This window comes from Macaca fascicularis, chromosome 1 (genome assembly GCF_037993035.2).
Source record: "Macaca fascicularis isolate 582-1 chromosome 1, T2T-MFA8v1.1".
In the NCBI taxonomy this organism is placed as follows: domain Eukaryota; kingdom Metazoa; phylum Chordata; class Mammalia; order Primates; family Cercopithecidae; genus Macaca; species Macaca fascicularis.
Window position 1 is genome coordinate 184396937 of NC_088375.1, and position 20458 is coordinate 184417394.

Below are 20458 nucleotides of genomic sequence, written 5' to 3' on the forward strand. Positions count from 1 at the left end.
TCATTCCAGGCCCTGGCCTAGGAATTGGTTATATTATTTCATGTAATTCTCACAATTAGCCTCAGGTAAAATTATGCCTCTTTCAGAGGCTGAAAGGCTAAGTTACTTGCTTGAGGAAGTGGTAGAGATAAATTGAGCCCAGGTCATCGGATACAATGTGCCCTTTCAGGTAGTGTTTTTGAAAGAAAACAAAGGTAAAAGCTCAGCATTTTATCTCAGAGAAATAAAATAATAAATTGGCAGCTGTCGTGAATGTTGCTGTCTTAAAAACAATTCTCCCCATAAATGGGTCCTCAAGGCAGATTTCCCTCTTCCCTACCTGTGCCTGGGCCAGCTTCTTAGTCCAGAAGACCTTTCTTGCTTCTGCACGCCCATCCACATCCTCCCATCTCTTGGGGCCCAACTCCAGCTCCACTTCTCAGGAGACCTTCCAGGAGGGCTCCAGGCCCTGACAACTACAGGAAATGTCTTCCAGAGAGGGAACGAATTTTGTCCAAGGTCACAGGAAAGGGGTGTCAGAGTCAGGAGGTCAGACTCATATGTAGGCCTCCTCCTGACCCCCAGGGAAGGGCGCTTCCTCCCTCCCCCAGGAGCACCACCCCAGCTACTGGGCCTCCTCACCCCATGTGCAGTCGGCAGCTGTGCGTTGCCTTCTGCAGGCTTCAGTTTCCGCCCCCTCCCTCTCCACACTCAGATTTCCTTCTGGGAGGAAAGAGCTTTTTTTTTTTCGCAGAGATGACTCTGTTCTTGTGGTCATAGATTACTCTTGACACCTAATTACTGTATATCATCATGCCATAAAATAATGATTGGAGGTGTCACTGTCCCAAATTTGCGCTCATAAAATACGTGTTCTTTTTGTTTTCCTCCTCTGCATTTGTCTGGGAGAAAAGACAGGCAAATTTATTCCAACTTTTTAGAGGAACTTTAAAGCACAGGAACAGAAGAATTTTAGAGGTGGGTGGTTTTAAAAATACCCTGCAGAGGGAGGAGGCCTCGGCCCAGCTGATTTTATGTGGCCTAGGGAGAAAATGAAGACCTTGGCTAAGACACTGTCTCCTTCCAGCTTGCATTTCTTTGTCTTTGCCTGCCTGGCAAAAACCCCTCCTCCATCTTTTTCTCCCCAGCCCTCTGCCCCCCCATTGCCTCTACCCCACATCAGGCCCCTCTAAGGAAACACTGGAATGTGGTGGAAAAGATTCCCATTCTAATGTTACCCAGACTTGGTTTCAAATCTTGCCTCTGCTGCTCACCAGCCCTGTGACCTTGGGTAAGCTTGCCGCTTCCGAGTCTTGGTCCCATCACATAGACAATGGGGAATAATAAATACTACTCTGCCTCACACAGCTGCTCTGGGGATTAAGAATAAAATCGTAGATGTAAAGCATCTAGTAAGGGATCTGCCACAAAAGAAGGGCTCAACAAACGTCTGCTGCTTGTCTAGCCCACCAAAGTTCTCCTGTTTGTTCTCCTAGAATCCATCCTTACCTGATTAACATCTCCCTTCTCTGGCAAGCTCAGGCTGCAATCAGGGGTCCGGAGGAAAGCCATCTGATTAAACTGGCTGGCACGGGGGAAAAGCGGCTGAGATCCACGCAGCCCTCTGAGGGGCATCAACAAGGACATTTTGAAAGGACAATCTGATTTGTCACAGAGAGGAACCAGTGAAGTTAGCTTGTTCCACTGCTCTGGCTGCACAGGGAGACCCCCACAAGACCCCTGCAGGTGGCTTTCCAGCCTCTTGTCCACCTTGATGGGGATGAGTTCTCTGCCTCCTGAGGTGGCCTGTTTAGAGTTCATCTCTCTGAGGCCTCATGCTCCCCTCATTACACCTCTCCCCCACCTGGAAAAATATTCTCTGGGCTTTGGGAGTAGTTCTTTATTTTATTTTTTTATTTTTTTTTTTAAATTTATTTATTATTATTATACTTTAAGTTGTAGGGTACATGTGCATAACGTGCAGGTTTGTTACATATGTATACTTGTGCCATGTTGGTGTGCTGCACCCATCAACTCGTCATTTACATCAGGTATAACTCCCAATGCAATCCCTCCCCCCTCCCCCTCCCCATGATAGGCCCCTGTGTGTGATGTTCCCCTTCCCGAGTCCAAGAGATCTTATTGTTCAGTTCCCACCTATGAGTGAGAACATGCGGTGTTTGGTTTTCTGTTCTTGTGATAGTTTGCTAAGAATGATGGTTTCCAACTGCATCCATGTCCCTACAAAGGACACAAACTCATCCTTTTTGATGGCTGCATAGTATTCCATGGTGTATATGTGCCACATTTTCTTAATCCAATCTGTCACTGATGGACATTTGGGTTGATTCCAAGTCTTTGCTATTGTGAATAGTGCCGCAATAAACATACGTGTGCATGTGTCTTTATAGCAGCATAATTTATAATCCTTTGGGTATATACCCAGTAATGGGATGGCTGGGTCATATGGTACATCTAGTTCTAGATCCTTGAGGAATCGCCATACTGTTTTCCATAATGGTTGAACTAGTTTACAATCCCACCAACAGTGTAAAAGTGTTCCTATTTCTCCACATCCTCTCCAGCACCTGTTGTTTCCTGACTTTTTAATGATCGCCATTCTAACTGGTGTGAGATGGTATCTCATTGTGGTTTTGATTTGCATTTCTCTGATGGCCAGTGATGATGAGCATTTTTTCATGTGTCTGTTGGCTGTATGAATGTCTTCTTTTGAGAAATGTCTGTTCATATCCTTTGCCCACTTTTTGATGGGGTTGTTTGTTTTTTTCTTGTAAATTTGTTTGTGTTCTTTGTAGGTTCTGGATATTAGCCCTTTGTCAGATGAGTAGATTGCAAAAATTTCCTCCCATTCTGTAGGTTGCCTGTTCACTCTGATGGTAGTTTCTTTTGCTGTGCAGAAGCTCTTTAGTTTAATGAGATCCCATTTGTCAATTTTGGCTTTTGCTGCCGTTGCTTTTGGTGTTTTAGACATGAAGTCTTTGCCCATGCCTATGTCCTGAATGGTACTACCTAGGTTTTCCTCTAGGATTTTTATGGTATTAGGTCTAACATTTAAGTCTCTAATCCATCTTGAATTAATTTTCGTATAAGGAGTAAGGAAAGGATCCAGTTTCAGCTTTCTACTTATGGCTAGCCAATTTTCCCAGCACCATTTATTAAATAGGGAATCCTTTCCCCATTTCTTGTTTCTCTCAGGTTTGTCAAAGATGAGATGGCTGTAGATGTGTGGTATTATTTCTGAGGACTCTGTTCTGTTCCATTGGTCTATATCTCTGTTTTGGTACCAGTACCATGCTGTTTTGGTTACTGTAGCCTTGTAGTAGAGTTTGAAGTCAGGTAGCGTGATGCCTCCAGCTTTGTTCTTTTGACTTAGGATTGTCTTGGAGATGCGGGCTCTTTTTTGGTTCCATATGAACTTTAAAGCAGTTTTTTCCAATTCTGTGAAGAAACTCATTGGTAGCTTGATGGGGATGGCATTGAATCTATAAATTACCTTGGGCAGTATGGCCATTTTCACGATATTGATTCTTCCTATCCATGAGCATGGTATGTTCTTCCATTTGTTTGTGTCCTCTTTAAAGATGTTCTTTGAAACCAATGAGAACAAAGATACAACATACCAGAATCTCTGGGACACATTTAAAGCAGTGCGTAGAGGGAAATTTATAGCACTAATGCCCACAAGAGAAAGCAGGAAAGATCTAAAATTGACACTCTAACATCGCAATTAAAAGAACTAGAGAAGCAAGAGCAAACACATTCGAAAGCTAGCAGAAGGCAAGAAATAACTAAGATCAGAGCAGAACTGAAGGAGATAGAGACACAAAAAACTCTCCAAAAAATCAATGAATCCAGGAGTTGGTTTTTTGAAAAGATCAACAAAATTGACAGACCACTAGCAAGACTAATAAAGAAGAAAAGAGAGAAGAATCAAATCGACGCAATTAAAAATGATAAAGGGGATATCACCACCGACCCCACAGAAATACAAACTACCATCAGAGAATACTATAAACACCTCTACGCAAATAAACTGGAAAATCTAGAAGAAATGGATAATTTCCTGGACACTTACACTCTTCCAAGACTAAACCAGGAAGAAGTTGCATCCCTGAATAGACCAATAGTAGGCTCTGAAATTGAGGCAATAATTAATAGTCTACCAACCAAAAAAAGTCCAGGACCAGATGGATTCACAGCTGAATTCTACCAGAGGTACAAGGAGGAGTTGGTACCATTCCTTCTGAAACTATTCCAATCAATAGAAAAAGAGGGAATCCTCCCTAACTCATTTTATGAGGCCAACATCATCCTGATACCAAAGCCTGGCAGAGACACAACAAAAAAAGAGAATTTTAGACCAATATCCCTGATGAACATCGATGCAAAAATCCTCAATAAAATACTGGCAAACCGGATTCAGCAACACATCAAAAAGCTTATCCACCATGATCAAGTGGGCTTCATCCCTGGGATGCAAGGCTGGTTCAACATTCGCAAATCAATAAACATAATCCAGCATATAAACAGAACCAAAGACAAGAACCACATGATTATCTCAATAGATGCAGAAAAGGCTTTTGGCAAAATTCAACAGCCCTTCATGCTAAAAACGCTCAATAAATTCGGTATTGATGGAACGTACCTCAAAATAATAAGAACTATTTATGACAAACCCACAGCCAATATCATACTGAATGGGCAAAAACTGGAAAAATTCCCTTTGAAAATTGGCACAAGACAGGGATGCCCTCTCTCACCACTCCTATTCAACATAGTGCTGGAAGTTCTGGCTAGGGCAATTAGGCAAGAGAAAGAAATCAAGGGTATTCAGTTAGGAAAAGAAGAAGTCAAACTGTCCCTGTTTGCAGATGACATGATTGTATATTTAGAAAACCCCATTGTCTCAGCCCAAAATCTCCTTAAGCTGATAAGCAACTTCAGCAAAGTCTCAGGATACAAAATTAATGTGCAAAAATCACAAGCATTCTTATACATCAGTAACAGACAAACAGAGAGCCAAATCATGAATGAACTTCCATTCACAATTGCTTCAAAGAGAATCAAATACCTAGGAATCCAACTTACAAGGGATGTAAAGGACCTCTTCAGGGAGTGGTTCTTTAAACCAAGATAATTTGTCTTGTGAATCCAAACCAACTTGCCAGCGATTCCTGCCTTAGCAGGGGGGACTTGAGGACTTCCAGGTGGGGGCGGAGTGAATGGCTGTGAGAGGGGGGCCTTATCCCATCTCACCTCTGCCTGGCGAAGACCTCAGCTCTCAAGGCTCACATCAGAAGCCACCTCCTCTGTGTGCCTTTCTCAGCTTGGGGAATTTGTCTCCTACTCTGGCATCTCTGTACTGGACTCTTCCCTGGGGTTGGCCCTCCGTCAAGGGCTGGGTATGGGTCTGGGCTCCCTTCTGGCCTGGGATCCTCACTCTCAGGGCACCCTAAATGTTTGTCAGGCTTGTCCAATGTCTGCCTCTCTAGGTTGGCAGCTTCACTAGGGTGTGACTGGATCAGCCTGCTCACTGCTGTATCAAAGGTGCCTAGTGCAGTGCTGGCACACAGTAGGTGCTCAGTGAACACTTACCTCCCACCTACTGTGTGCCAGTCACCATTCTAAACACTTTACATGCGTCAGCTCATAGAACCCTCAGGACAACCCTGAAATGTGAGTTCTATTACCATCCGGGTCTAGCATGGTGTATAAAAGCAGGGATCCTGGGGCCAGATTACTTGGATTTTTATTCTAACTCCACCACTTATTTCCTGTGTAAATCTGGTTGTTACTTGACCTGTCTGTGGCTCATCATTCAATGGGAATAACTGCACCAACTTCACAGGTTGCTATGCAGTTAAATTAAGCGTTCACATACATACAGTGTCTATGCATTAGGTACTATTTTCATTTTATGGTAGCAAAAATTGAGACACAGAGAGTTTTAGTAACTTGCCTAAGGTAACACAGCTGAGGAGAGGCAGAGCCAGGACTCATGCAGTCGGGCTCTGCAGTCCATGCTCGTAACCACGACCCTGTGCTGCTCTTACTGAAGGCGGATTTGAGGACCTGTCTTCACGCACACTGAGAAGAGCGTTCAGACCCGTGTGCTGGTCCCGTGCCTGAGCCTCTCTTCCCCGAGTGAGCACAGAGCGCGGGGACTCCCCCGAGGTTGGGAAGGTGGCAGCCAGGCCAAGGAGGCGCGAAGAGCCGCAGCCACCAAGGTCTCCGGAGCAGCGACTTTCCCTTCTGCCAGTAGAGGGCAGGCGCGGCTGCTACCGGTGTCTCGGGTGAGCAGCCGCCAAGCGCCGCACGCAGCGCCGGAGGAGCGCCAGAAGGACCCTTGGAGGTCACGCGCCCGCAGGCGGCCCCGAGGCCCCGAGATGGGGCACTTCCCGCCCAATTCACCCAAGGGTCCGTGCTAACGTGGTGTGGCCCCACCCCATTCCCTCGTCCCCAGCTCTTCCCTAAAGCCCAAGAGGCCAGTTCAAGGAGCTCTAGAACCCAGGTGGCTTAGGTCCCTGCAAGGTCCCGCGGGAGGTGTGGGTACCAGTCCGGGCTGTGCCACTGCGGTGCTGCGTGACCTTGGGCAGGTCGTTACCCTCTCCAGCCCCAGCTCCCATCCACTGTCCTTGGGAGGACGCGCGGGCAGCCGACACGTTCTGTGACTGTGGAGAGGGCACCGCTTTCACTGCAGCGTGCCCTGGGCCTCGGTGGGTCACAGTTGGCCCAGCCCGAGCTAGAGCTTGTCCTGGACCCCAGTGCGTGTGGGGTCCGGACCCCTTTCCCGGAGCACTCGCCGAGCCGGCTGGGAGCGGAGCGTCCGGAGCCCGGCAGGGGGCGCTGCCGCATCGTGCGCGGCTTCCCCGCGCGTCCTCCCAAGGACAGTGTGGACGCGGCGGGCGGCGCGGGGCAATGAAGGCTGAGTGAGGTCCGGCCGCGCCCACACCAGCACTGCGAGGCCGAGGTCGGCAACACGGTCTGGCGCGTCGATGGGGCAGGGCGAGTTGTCTGGCGCCCCAGCTGGCCTTTAGCTGGTTTCTGGTTCTGGGTGTGGGGTGGGTGTTAGGAGTGCAGTGGCGGGGTGGGGATGGGGTCTACCAAACCAGCGCTGGGGGCCCCGGCTACGTGGCCTTGAGCGGTCACTGTTCTGTCCGGGCCTCGGTTTCCTGTCTCTGTATTGGGGGGTTCTTGAGGAAACCAATTCATGTTGTATGTGAAAGTGCTTCAGGAAATCTGAAGCCCGGGCTGGATGCAAATGGAAAGGCTTTTATCGAAAAACAGCGATCTCCTGCCTCACCCAATCCATCCACCCACTTCTGCACTCTAATGATGGCAACCACTTTAGCCACTTAGACCTGTATTTTCTGGCATTTACCCTCATACTTCAAAATAATATGCCCATACTGCGATTTCTTAATTTACCAACGCTAGACTTTATCTGTTGTCTCCCTGTTAGAATAAATAAGGAATTAGCTGTCTTCCAGCCCCATCCGCATGCCCGGTATATCTGAAGCACTATTTTTAGGTAATTCAGTGATCAGCATTCCTTTTAAAAAAATGTAGCTGTTCGTTTTCCCAAAAGCTCTATCAGAACTGCCACGGCTTCTCATCCTATAGCTTCCCAACAAAACCTCCCCTGTCATGTTCGGTATTCTGCCTTGAGGAATGCTCCCTCCCAAACTGCACTACCCAGCTGTCTGCAGGAACCCTCTGGTCCAAGGGTGTCTCTGCAGGATCATTTCATTGTCCCTGTCTCTATTGGTTTGCTCCTTTTTTTTTTTTTTTTTTTTTTTTTTTTTAAACTTTAATTGCTTCCTAAGAAATTGGGCAGGGGTGGGAAATTTTCATCCATGTGGACTTATCTGTATTCTGCCCTTGCACTTGATCAATAATTCAGTTAAGCATAGAATTCGGGGTTGGAAACCATTCTCCTGTAGACATGGGTGCCCTGCACTGTCTCCTGCACCTAGAGTGACCCTTGAGAAGCTTCATGCCTTCTGATTCATGTTCCTTATGTGCAACTTTTCTTTCTCTCTGGCTGTTTTTGAGGATTTTTTTTTTTTTTTTAAATCCTTGGAATTCTGGAATTTCACAAAACATGTCACATGTTGGCTTTTATCATTCATTGTGCTAGGCTCTGAGTGACCCTTTTCAATGTGGTAACTTGTGTCTTTCCGTCCTGTGAAACTTTATTTTTCCTTAGCAATCTTCTGTCTGCTTGCTCTCCACAACTCCCGCGAGCTGGAGCTTGGGCCTCCAGCGCTGCTTTTCCTATGTCTTTTCACTTTTCTATATTTCCCTTCTCCTTATGTTTCTCTTCTACTCTCTAGGCTATTCCATTATATATATGTCCCAACCATTCTATTGAATTTTTAATTTCAGCTATCATACTTGTTCATTCTCTGTTCTTCCTTCCCTCCACCCCACAACATAGATACAGCCTTTGTATTTATCTCTCTGAGGATATCAATAGTGATTGTTTTTCCTCCTGTTTGCTGACTTATCTCTGTCTCCTCCAGCTTCCCTCTTTTGTTTGGTTGCTTTATTGTGGTCTCCCTGTGGTTCTGCATCTCTCCTCCTGTTGGATGGAGGCTTCTTTAATCTTTACTGGTCCTTGGCTTTTGTCCATAGTTAAGGATAAGTGTCCAAGAAGTTGACTGGCATTGGATGTCTGTGAAGGCAGACGGGGCCGATTTCCCTCTGGGTCGACCAGACAGGCCTTGGCCTTTTGTTTTGGGTGGGGGGGACACATAAATATCACAAAGGGGAGTTCTTTTCTCTGGGACTGCTCTGTTTCTTCAGTAAGGTAGGATGGATATGGTGAAGAGGATGGATTTTGGAGTCAGACCACTTGGGTTTGAATCTCCACTCTGCCACTTTCTAGCTATATGACCGTGGACAAGTCACTTAATCTTTCTCTGCCTGTTTCCTATATGTAAATTAGGCCTAATAAGAATAGTATTGCATGGGTTGTTGAGTTTATTTATGTAAAGTTTTTAACCTGGCATATAGTGGTTGGTCTGGAGTCACTGCCATGTTCTTTATAGAGTGGGAACAGGGCTGGGGCAGGGGGATTTGGCTGTTCCCTAAGCAGATTCTCAGTTAATCCTGCTGTTTTCAGCCCTTTCTGGCCTTAAAATCTCATGCCCTTTTCCCCCCTACAGGCAGTTGCCTTTCTTCTCATTGGCACATCTTCTGCAGGTCTTATCTAACTCAATAGAAACCAGTTGGCTAATCAAAAAAAATTGTTTCAAGCAAGAAATCATTAAAAATGATTTTATTTTATTTTGACTGAAAACATACAGATGCTTATTCCATTTTCTTTGAGGACGGACCTGTTAGTTGGAATTCTATAAGGTCTTTCTTGCACAAATCCCAATGCATAAAACATTGTCGACCGTTTCCAGGTTCACCTTTATTGTGCAACTAAAACTTAAAAGGAACTTATGGAACAATCTGAGTACAGATTCCTTCTAGATTTATGTGATTTTCTCCAAGTCTGTTTCAACTGCTTATAACTCAGATAAACATTTTTTTTTAAAATGGCAATCTGCTTTCATTGAGTCTTTCAAAGCGTTCAACATAGTTTTCATAAAACAACTCCCTTTTTACAACCATATTTTATTGGTTTATTAATATTAAATGGAATCACATAATTACAAAAGCAAGTACCACTGGCATAAACAAGTTTGGGAATAAGCAATTGTTTCTGGGAAAGCAGATAGATTAACTGGAAGAGACGTATTTGGGCATTCGAAGGAACAGCCTACCTGGCAAGGTTTCTAGCCCATAATGTTTGTAGAGAGAATGGTGAGTGTGGCTCTCCTGAGAATGCTCACCTAGTGTTGGTGGATCATGAAAGCTTAGGTTGTGTTGTGGCTTCTACCACTCACACCTCCATCTCCCTTTAATCTTATAGAAATTTGTTGAACTCTGTCATCTATAAATGACTCCTCTTCCTTTCTTCCTGTCCTCATGGGTTTATATCTTCTCTTTTCCTGTCATTTTAAGGGGAGAGAGTATAGAGAAGGCAAGCAGATAAGCCTTAAAGTTAAATTTTTATCCAATTCATTTTTATCCAGACAATTTTATCCAGTCTTTTTTATTTAAGACTCCCAATATCCAGTAAGCAGCAGATCTCCACAAAGGTGACAAAGCTAAGTGACAGAAGCAAGTTTGAAATTCAGGTCTCTCTGAGGCTGTAGTGGATACTATGGTGTTTCTGTCTAGATCCCCTCTCCAGGGTCGACAAAGCACCCCCCACCTGCTGGGATTTTGGTTGCTGGCTAGTCCTGCAGCAGCTCACTGGAAATTGCCATTGGCTATGGGAACTGCCTCACTCTAGCATACTCTTCCCTTCAGGGGTTGCTGTGAGCATGATTGGCTGAGGCAGGAATATAAAAGCCCAACCTTCTTTCCCCAAATTGAGACAAGTCTGAGGGGCCACCCTAGCTCCAAAGATCCATAGAGGATAGACTGAGATGGTTGCAATTCATAATGGGTCAGCTTGGCCCCATGCCCAGCTGCAAGTGCGACTCCAAAGAGCACTCTCCAATGAGCCTTCGGCACACAACTCTTAGTTCTACCATCTGTCTCTAGGAAGCCCAATATAAGGCAGAGGCCATGGTCTGTGCTCATTCTGGCACCTCTTCAGGTAATGGAGACTCAGTCCCCAGGCTATTTTGGGGCAGGATTCATTAGCAAGGAGAAGACTGATAGTGTCTCACAGAAGACCAGGAAAGAAAGGAGAGAAGACTCATACTTGGTATTGAGTAGATGCTCAGGTCATGTCTGTTGTTGGTGATGACACAGTAGAATGGCCTTGGGTAGGAGGCACCAGGCTTGAATTGTCTAAATAATGAATAACCACCATTCAGGAATTGTAACGTGCTCAGCAGTTTACACGCCATGTGTGCTTGCGTGTTGCTGTGTGATACATGTGTGACTGCAGGCCCCACCTTACAAATGAGGAATCAAAGGCTTTCTAGGGTCACTTGCCCAGGGAGTGCAGGGCTGGGCTCAGCTCCAGGGTCCTCTGACTGACTCTCCATTCCCTGATTTCTCAGGTGGCTCGACTGGGCACTAGTGAGTGACCTCAGCTCTGTAGGCTTCAGGTTCTCTCTGGCAGGAGAAGTCGTTTAATCTGAGAAGCATTCTGGGACCCCCATCAGGGTCTCCTCCCTTTTCCGATGGTTTCCAAGGTATCGACTGCTGCATCACATTTGAGTCACCATGGGACTGGGGAAACTGTTTGTCACAGAAGCAGATCTGGCTTATGGACAGGAAACACAAGGGAGAGATAAACAACCACTTTCCAGGATAAAAAGCATTAAGGACAGGATCTCCATGGCAGTGTTGGAACTTGTTTGTTTGTTTAGTTTTGATGTTTTTCTTTAGTGACCCAGAGATGATCTTTCCAAGACGCACTGATTTCTGGTTGGATGTTTAAACAATGATCTCAGAGTCAGCATTTCCAGGCTGCTTCTGCTCTGTCTTCATGGCATCACTGGCCTCCATCTGAACAATTGCAACTTCTTCATTATCTCTCTTTTGTTGTTGTTTGGAAATATTTTTATTTTGTCTCTGCTCTCTAAAAAATGTTTTATTATGGAAAATTCAAACTTATACAACAACAGAGAGAATAACCTGATGAACCCAATGTACCTGTCAGTGAGTTTCAACAGTTATCAGCCCGTGGCCCATCTTGTTTCACCTGCTGCTGCTCACTATTCTCATCGTAATCCTGCCTCCAGGTTGTTTTGAAACAAAACCCAAGCAGCATATCATCGCATCTATCAATATAATGATGCATTAAAATATATAATTATAATGTCATTACCATACCTAAATGTAACAAAAAATTCCCTAATATTATAAAATGTATAGTATTTAAACTTCCTAGGTTAACTTAAAATTTTATTTTATTGTTTTACAATTTGTTTGATTCAGGATCCCAATAATTTCATACGTTGCAGTTGGCTCATAGTGTCTTTATTCGTTTTTAATGTATACGCTCATCCCTCTTCTTATTTTTCCTCAGCTCTGTATTTGTTGAAGAAACTGGGTTGTTTATCCGTTTTCCACATTTGGATTTTGCTGAATGAGTCCCATGGTGGTGTTTAATGTGTTCATCTGTTCCCTGAGTTTCCTGTATATCACTAGTTGTATCTAGAGGTCTCATCAGATTCCGATTTGATTTTTGGCAAGAATGCCTCGGAGGTGGTGCTGTAAACTTTTACCAAGGAGCACAAACTGCCATTGTCATCTCTCTTTTTGTTATTAGCAGCCATTGATGAATATTGACTAGATCCATTATTTCTTCAGAATTTGCATATGAGTAATATCTCGCTCTTTCTTTCTTTCTTTCTTTCTTTCTTTCTTTCTTTCTTTCTTTCTTTTTTCCTTCCTTCCTTCCTTCCTTCCTTCCTTCCTTCCTTCCTTTGTTCCTTCTTTCTTTTTCTTCTCTCTCTCTCTCTTTCTTTCTTTCTTTCTTTTTCTTTTTCTTTTCTTTTTTTTTTTTTTGGACAAAGTCTTGCTCCAATGCAGTGGTATGATCACGGCTCACTTCAGCCTTGACTTCCCAGCTCACATGATCCTCCTACCTCAATCTCCCGAGTAGCTGGGACTACAGGCATGCACCACCACGGCAAGCTAGTTTTTTGTATTTTTTGTAGAGACGAGGTTTCCCCATGTTGCCCAGGCTGGTCTTGAACTCCTGGGCTTAAGTGATCTGCCCACCTTGGCCTCCCCAAGTGCTGGGATTACAGGTGTGAGCCACTGCACCTAGCCATAATAGTTTATCATTTTTTGTTTGTTAGCTGGACTTTTATAAAAGGTAACATCCTTTCATAAACTACTTGGTTACCCTGAGGTACTGTTCATTCAAGAAAGGCAGGGTAAATGCTTGATTCTCCCCATTTGTTTTCTGCTTTTAAAATAATGAATTTGTTCTCTAGCATTATTCAAAGGTAACCAGTGAGATTACTTTGTATCATTATGAACTCATAATGAGTTCATATGGGTTTAAATACATGAGATATGTTTCAATCCATTTCAGTTTTTATCCTTTTTTTTCAGTCTTAATTCACTTTATTTTTCTTATACAACCCTATGTTGTAGCCACAGCTGGAGCCTGGGTCCGCTGCATGGAGACTCTGGCATGGGTCTTGATGTGGTGGTCAGTGAATTCCTGACAGGGAGACTTGGTGAATACAGTCTCCTTCCAGAGGTCGGGGATCAGGCAGCTGTAGCTCTTAGAGATGGCGTCAAAGGTGGCCTTGGCGAAGTTGCCCAGGGTGGCAGTGCAGCCCCGGGCTGAGGTATAGCAGTCGTCAATACCCGCCATCATGAGCAGCTTCCTGGGCACAGGTGCCGAGATGATGCCAGTGCCCCTGGGTGCAGGGATGAGGCACACCAGCACAGAGCTGCAGTGGCCTGTCACCTTGCAAGGGACGGTGTGGGGCTTGCCGATCTTGTTCCCCCAGTAGCCTCTGTGCACGGGGACAATGGAGAGCTTGGCCAGTTTGATGGCCCCACGGATGGCAGTGGCCACCTCCTGGGAGCACTTAACACCCAGACTGACATGGCCATTGTAGTCCCCGATAGCAACAAATGCCTTGAACCTGGTGCGCTGGCCAGCACAGGTCTGCTTCTGTAAAAACCTCGTCCTTGAGAGAGGCCCCCAGGAAAAGGTCAATGATCTCAGATTCCTTAATGGGCAGGGAGAAGAGATAGATCTCCTCCAGGGACTTGATCTTCATGTCCTTGACCAAGCGGCCCAGCTTGGTGACGGGCATCCACTCCTTATCCTTGGCCTTGTATCCGCCAGCTCCGCGGCCTCAGCCCGGGCCCGGTACATGGCCGTGACCCCGGTCCCCCCAGATGCCACTGCCGAAACCTCCACAGAAGCCACTGCGTTTCCCCATCCCCAGGTCCCCAGGGCCTCCTGGGGATGACGCACCAGCGTCAGCCACCAGTTTTTGTTTTCTTGGAGGAGAAGCTCAGTTTTTATCCTTATTGACACTCACATTATCCCGTTTTTGGCTAATGGAAATCTGTTCAACTTGGCTTCCAAGCCCTTTTGATTGTTATCCTAGTAGTCTCTGCTAGCTTTCCTGCTTTCTAGAATGACAAGATGTACCATTTTGTACATTTCCTGTCCCAGAACTGCAATCCGCCTCTCCAAGGAGCCTTTGTGTTTGTTTAGTGGGAAATGGTATTTAGAGGCCACAGTCTGGGTGCTAGGGTTATCTTTTTAAGATCATATTTGGTAGATACAAAAGAGTATATGTATTATTTATGTAATTATGAAGCATAATAGTAAAATGGCTGCCTATCAGTCACAACCCAATTTAAGAATTGGAACATTATCAACACCAGGTATGTGCTCCTCCTTTAACTTAATCCTCAGACTGCACCCAACAGGGTGAATTGTCTTATTTATTATTTTCTTGTTTAAAAAAAGCTTTATCACATATGTATGTATTCTTAAGTTACATATTTAGCTTAGTTTGTTTCTGAACTTTGTAAAAATGATATAATGTTTGTTGTCTTCTGGACCTGTCTTGTTTTTACCAATGTATTTTTCTAAGATTTATCTATTTTTTTTAAAGCTGTAGTTCATTTATTTTCAGTGCTGTGTAATATAATATTATAATATTCAATGCTGTATAATATACCAAAATAAATATACAATTTATTTTGTCCATTCTCCTGTCTGTGGACATTTGAGTTGTGTTCACTTTTTGCCACTACAAATATTTAGCTAAGACAGTACTGTTACAGGCCTCATTGTTCACAGCCTCAGAATAATGTGCAGGAGTTTGTGTGGGGCAGTGGTTATCGAACATTTTAGTCTCAGGATCCCAAAGAGCTTTTGTTTATGTGAGTTATATCTAAAGATATTCACTATATTAGAAATTAAAACTGAGAAAAACATTTATTAATTCATTTTAAAATGATGATAAGAAACTCATTATATGTTAACATAAATCACACACTTTAAATGAAAAATAACTGTATTTTCTGAGACAAATGGAGAAGAGTGACATTGTTGACATGTTTGCAAACTTCTTTAATGTCTGGCTTAACAGAAGACAGCTGAATTCTTGTATCTGCATCCATGGTCAATCTGTTGCAATATCATCCATCATGCATCTTCTGAAAAATACTGTACACCTGTGAGACAAGAGTAAAAAGTCAAATAATACTTTTCAAATATATTATGAAAATAGTTTTGACCTCATGGATCCCCTGAAAAAGTCTCAAGTCCCTGGACCACAATTGGAGAATTGCTGCTCTGGAGAATACTGGTCTAGGGGTGAAATTGCTGGGATATAGGGTCGCAGAGAACATATGCAAATGTTTGGTTATATAAGATAATGCCAAATCGTTTTCCAAAACAGCTATAGTAATTAATACTCCCACCCTCAGTGTCTGAGAATTTCCACTGCTCCATATCTCCCCTAACACTTGGTGTTATTAGACATCCTAATTTTGGTCCATCTAGTGAATGTGAAATGGCATTTCATTGTGACCTATTTGTGCCCCAGTTTCTTCCCATTTTAATCCATTCTTCTCGCCCTGCCAGATTAATCTTTCTATGAAGGTATTTTGGTCATGTTATCCTTGGTCTTCTTCAAAAACTTTCCCTCAACAGAATAGGAGCAAGTTTATCATCCTTCCATTCAAGGTGCTTTACTCCAAAGGCTGAAATCACTTGGTGGTATTTCCTCTACAGCCTACTGGTACCATATATTCCAGGCAAATGGAAATATCTACTTTACCAAACAGGCCCCGAAATTTTCCCCCTCCATGTTCTTGCTCATGATATCTTTCTACCTTGAATCCCCTCTCTATCCCACATGGACCTGTTGGAGACCAGTCATCTCTAATGAGAGCTCAAATACTACCTCTTTCAAGAAGCTGCCCGCATCTTTCCCTCCCCCAAACCCTCACCACACAAGGCTTGTCCCTGCTTTGTCCCTCTACTGCACACCACCTTGAGTTCTTGTTATGAGTGTCCAGTAGCTCCTTGAGATCAGAGACTGTGCATTTTCCTTCTTGTATTCCCCACAACCCCTAACATTGGGCCTGGAATAGAGTGGGTGCTAAAAATCTACTTATCAATGTCTCTGTTTTACATATGAGGAAACTGAGGCTTGGCCAGATTAAGAGCTCAAGGGGCTTTCTCAAGAGCTGGGGAATCAGGACCCTGTGTAAAGATAGAGCAATACAAGGTGATCTCTGATCAAAGATTTTACAGCTGATTTATCAAATGAGAGACCAGAGAGTAAGAATGGTGAGGGCTCAGAAGAGGGAGGGGACTGGGGCAGGCAGGGCAGGCTTCTCGGAGGCAACAGAGCTTGGAATGAGCATGGGAAGAAGGGGATGTGGATTGAGTGGAATGGAGGCGCACTGTACCTGGTGCTGTAGGGAGGAGAGACCTGGGCCTGAAACACAAGACTGAAGGATTTGGGTTGGATCCCAAGGCACAGTGTCTGTGTGCATCCTTAGAGCCAGCTCTCACTGCCTGCCCTAGCCAGCAAGGGGCTGGCCTGGCTGGAGCAGAGACACAAGGACAGCAAGAAATGAAGTGGGAGGGCTCAGGGCCTGCAGCATGTGCTGCAGCTCCCATGCCAGCTGCAGAGGACTGGGCCCATCCAGAGGCCCTGGGGGAATCTGGGGGCCCCTCTATTGTCCTTCAGAGGAGAGGTGTTCTGAGGGATCTTTTCTGGGCCAGGTGCTTCTGGAGACTTCAGAGGTGACCAAGGTCAGCCCATGGCTGTGGCCTTTCTTTCTCCCCCGCTACAGTCTGGGCTCCATCCCTGCTCTTCTTAAGACACTGGTCAGCCTCTCTCCTTCACCCTCGGTCTCCTTCTCTGTTTATCCAGGTGCAGAGGGGCTGTGTTGCCAATGTTTGGGACTTCCATTTGGTCATGGACTGAACTAATCAGTTGGGGGCCTGCTTAGTTTCTGACCACAGGAGTTCACTTCATCCAGGTAAGGAGCCTTCCCCATAGACCAGCTCAATTTTCAGCACTGAGTTTGGGGCCAAAGCCTCGGTTAAAAATCAGTGTCACTTAACCTTCTGTTTTCTAATTATTGTCCTGGTTACTTTCTTCACTCAAGGACTTGAAGAAGGTGAAGGCAGGGCAGGTTTGGGCATAATAACCTTCAGTAGCACCTGGGTTCACCCTGGTTTCTAATAGTGTCCCCTGACCCATCAGGATAAACATGCTCAGTGCTTATTCAGGTGGGCCTCAAATCTCGCTGAGGCCTTGGTCTCACTCTGCTGAGAAGAGATTTTCATCATCATCATCATCATCATCACCACCACCATCATCATCATCTTCTTCACCACCATCATCATCATCTTCAAATAGTTTCCACTTACTGAGCACACCTGTGTGGGCCAGGTCTTGTGTTAGGTACTTCATGCCCAATAGGTCTTGAGATTCTTGCATAACTGTGCAAGGCAGGTGTTAGCATCCCTGGAGAAAGACAGGTGAGGAAATGGAGGCTCAGAGAGGGGAAGTCAAAGTCACACAGCTGCTGACTATATGAATCGAAGATAATGCCCAGTGCTTCCAGCTCTTGGTGCAGGACTGTCAGTGGTGTCACCAGAGCAAAAGTGTTACCATCCCATGGCTAATGTGGTCTCAGGCTTTTAGAGAGAAATTGAGGCAAAGAGCAGGTCTAGTTCACAGAGTCTAAGTTTGTAGACTTAGCTGGCCTATTCAAACCCTTGGCCACCATGAGAGTCACCTGCCCTCCCCTCAGGGTACTATTTCCTGCCTTGAGGGAGCCTCTGGGGTCTGCTAAATTAATTGTGTATGAAAGCAGAAGGAGCTGGTAGCATCTGTGGGACCTGTGTGATCCAGGGCTTGCCACCTAGGCTCCTTGGTGGCAAGGAGAGGTGGGATTTGAACTCAGTTCTCTCTGGGCTGCTAAGAGGTTTGTAATGGTAGTGGTGGCAGCATAAGATGGTGTGTGTTGATTTCACATGAATAAGGGCTCTGGGCAATGCTGGTATGCAATGAGTCAGGCTGTTTGCAAGAGAGAGATCAGGGGAGGTTAAATCAGCTGGAGATGTTACATTTACCAAAGGACATGACAGAGAAGAGAAATAAAGGGCGGGTTCTCAGGAGGGATGATGGGTGGTGGCAGAGGGAGCACCTAGCAATCAGCCCTTGGGCACCTGCTCCATGCCAGGCTCTGGACTGGTCTCTGTGCGGGTTTCCAAGGCCCCAGCTATGGAGCTGAGCTAGGTTCACCCTTGGGGAACTCAATCAGGGAGAGACGGACATCCTGAAGGACACCAGTTGTGTGCTATGCTCTCTTAGGATGTGGAGTTTGCATTCTTAAGAAATCTTGTATTACAAAAAATTGAATTATAGAGACAATTGCTTCAGTGGGGAAAATGAGGTTAGGGGTTTGAGAGTGTCAGACTCGCCATAAAAATGTTATTTTTCCTTCAGGAATGTCAATAATAAAGGTGCTTTTACAGCTATAAGTGTATGGCTGTAAAAGATGAACATCACGGAGCAAATCCAGTTTTAGACTTCCTCATGATTTTGTCCAAGAGGAACAGCCTTTTTTCTCCTGTCACCCAGCACTATCACTAGCTCAGACCTCCAATCACCTTGACCATCCTCTGCTGGAGTAACAAAGTATCGAGTTCCTCTAAGGAGGCATCCTAAAGACATCAGGACATGCCTTCTTCAGCGCCTACCATCTCCTTTCTAGTTCCCCTGCAGCAGATTCCTCCCCTCCACGGTGTTATAACTAACTGTGATCTGCTCAGTATAAATTGTGCTCTTTAATTAAAGAATCATATTGTATTTAATTTGCATTGAAAAATCCCACCATAGGAGAAATTCTTGGAGGGTATGAGAACATTAGTGGTGGCATGTAGAGGCAGTGTCATGTCACAATTAAGGGTGGGGCCTCTGGAACCAGTCTTCCTGAGGTGAAATCCTAACTTGGCCACTTACTAGCTATGTGAACTTGGGCAAATGACCTAATCCTCTGCGTTTCATCTCTAAACTGGGGAGAATAGAAGCATCTACTTCATCTAGTAGCCAGGATTAGAAGAGGTAATGATTGTGGTGGCTCACTACAGAGCCTAGCACATGGTCAACACTCAGTAAATGCTAACTATATCACAGGGCAGAGAGAGGAGGGGTCTATTTTAGCCTGTAGTGTGGGGTGACCATGAAGGAGGAGAGATTGGAGCTGGACTTAAAGGGTGGTTGACATTGGACAGGAGGATAAAGCAGAGGGAACAGAGAGACAGAGCAAAGCTCTTTTGAAGTCTCCCTGAAGGAGTCAGGAATAACCAAGACCTTGGTTTCTACTTAACATCAGCTGCTGTAATAGCTAAAACTCCAAAAGGTCAATAGCTTAGTGTAATAGATGTTAATTTCTTGCTTGCATAAAGTTCAATCAGTGGCAGTAGAGGAGGAAGAGTACTCTGCACCTTACCATTATTCAGTAACACGGGCTAACAGAGGCTCTGCCATTGTCCATGTGGCTTCCAAGGTCACACTGGGCACTGACATCCAGCCCGCAAATGGGGAAAGAGAACATACAGGATGATGCAAGAAGTTTTTGTGGGCCAAGCTTAGAAGTGATGTTCATAATTTCCTCTTACATTTCACTGGCTAGAACTTAACACATGGACATCTGCAAGGCAGTCTACAGACTAGAGTTTAGATGTGTTCCCAGAAGGAAAGTGAAATGTGTTCCCAGAAGGAAAGTGAAATGGATTTGGTGACTAGCTAGCCAGTCTCCTGCCCCAGGTTCTGGGACTAAGAGATGCACCAGCCCAGAGAAGCAGCAGTCTAAATGTGAGGACTCCGATTCTGAACAATGAGTTTGAGCTTGACTCTAAGGGCACTGGGGGGCCACTGAAGGGTGTTCATCAGGAAAGTGATGTGGTCAGGAAGTGCCAGAGGATTAACTGGCTTACTCCAGCTACAAGGTAGATGTGGGAGGGTGAGGAAGAGAGGTTGGATAACCAGTTAAGGGCTGTTACAAGGATGTAGGCAAGAGTTGATGAGGCCAGCACTCAGCTGTGGCCATAGAGATGGAAAGGAGGGTGACTCTCAGAGAGTTCACTGGGCTACTTAGAAGACAACTGTTATTCCATGAATCTAGTGCTCAGGGCTGTGGAGCATACAAAAGGAAAAAAATCCCAGGCCTTATCTATTGAGAGCTTACACTCTATTTATGGACATAAAACTGACAAAGATGACTTTGTATCAAAATTTTGGAGTAAGCTGGCCAGGGTCATCCTAGAGTGGCTTTCAATGGCCTTGAACACTCTCATCTCACTTCTCTCTCTCTCTGTATATATATTTAATCTTTGCTTCTCTTTGCATGTGACTTCATTCTCCTAGGTGGACTGTCCCCACCAAGCTAGAACAATAGCCGAAGCCAGGCCCAGGCT

At 45.0% G+C, this 20458-nt stretch overlaps 1 long non-coding RNA gene and 1 pseudogene across 1 annotated transcript in view; one reads left to right on the forward strand and one right to left on the reverse strand.

Annotated features, from left to right (window-relative positions):
- The first annotated feature begins 6862 nt into the window (after positions 1-6862).
- Positions 6863-20458, forward strand: part of LOC135965605 (uncharacterized) — a 56607-nt gene continuing 43011 nt past the window's right edge. Inside the window, exons 1-2 of the long non-coding RNA XR_010578574.2 lie at positions 6863-6970; positions 16899-17007. This is a non-coding gene — a long non-coding RNA (uncharacterized lncRNA). The remainder of the gene's footprint in view (positions 6971-16898; positions 17008-20458) is intronic.
- On the reverse strand, positions 13115-15129 carry LOC102137029 (small ribosomal subunit protein uS5 pseudogene; annotated as a pseudogene).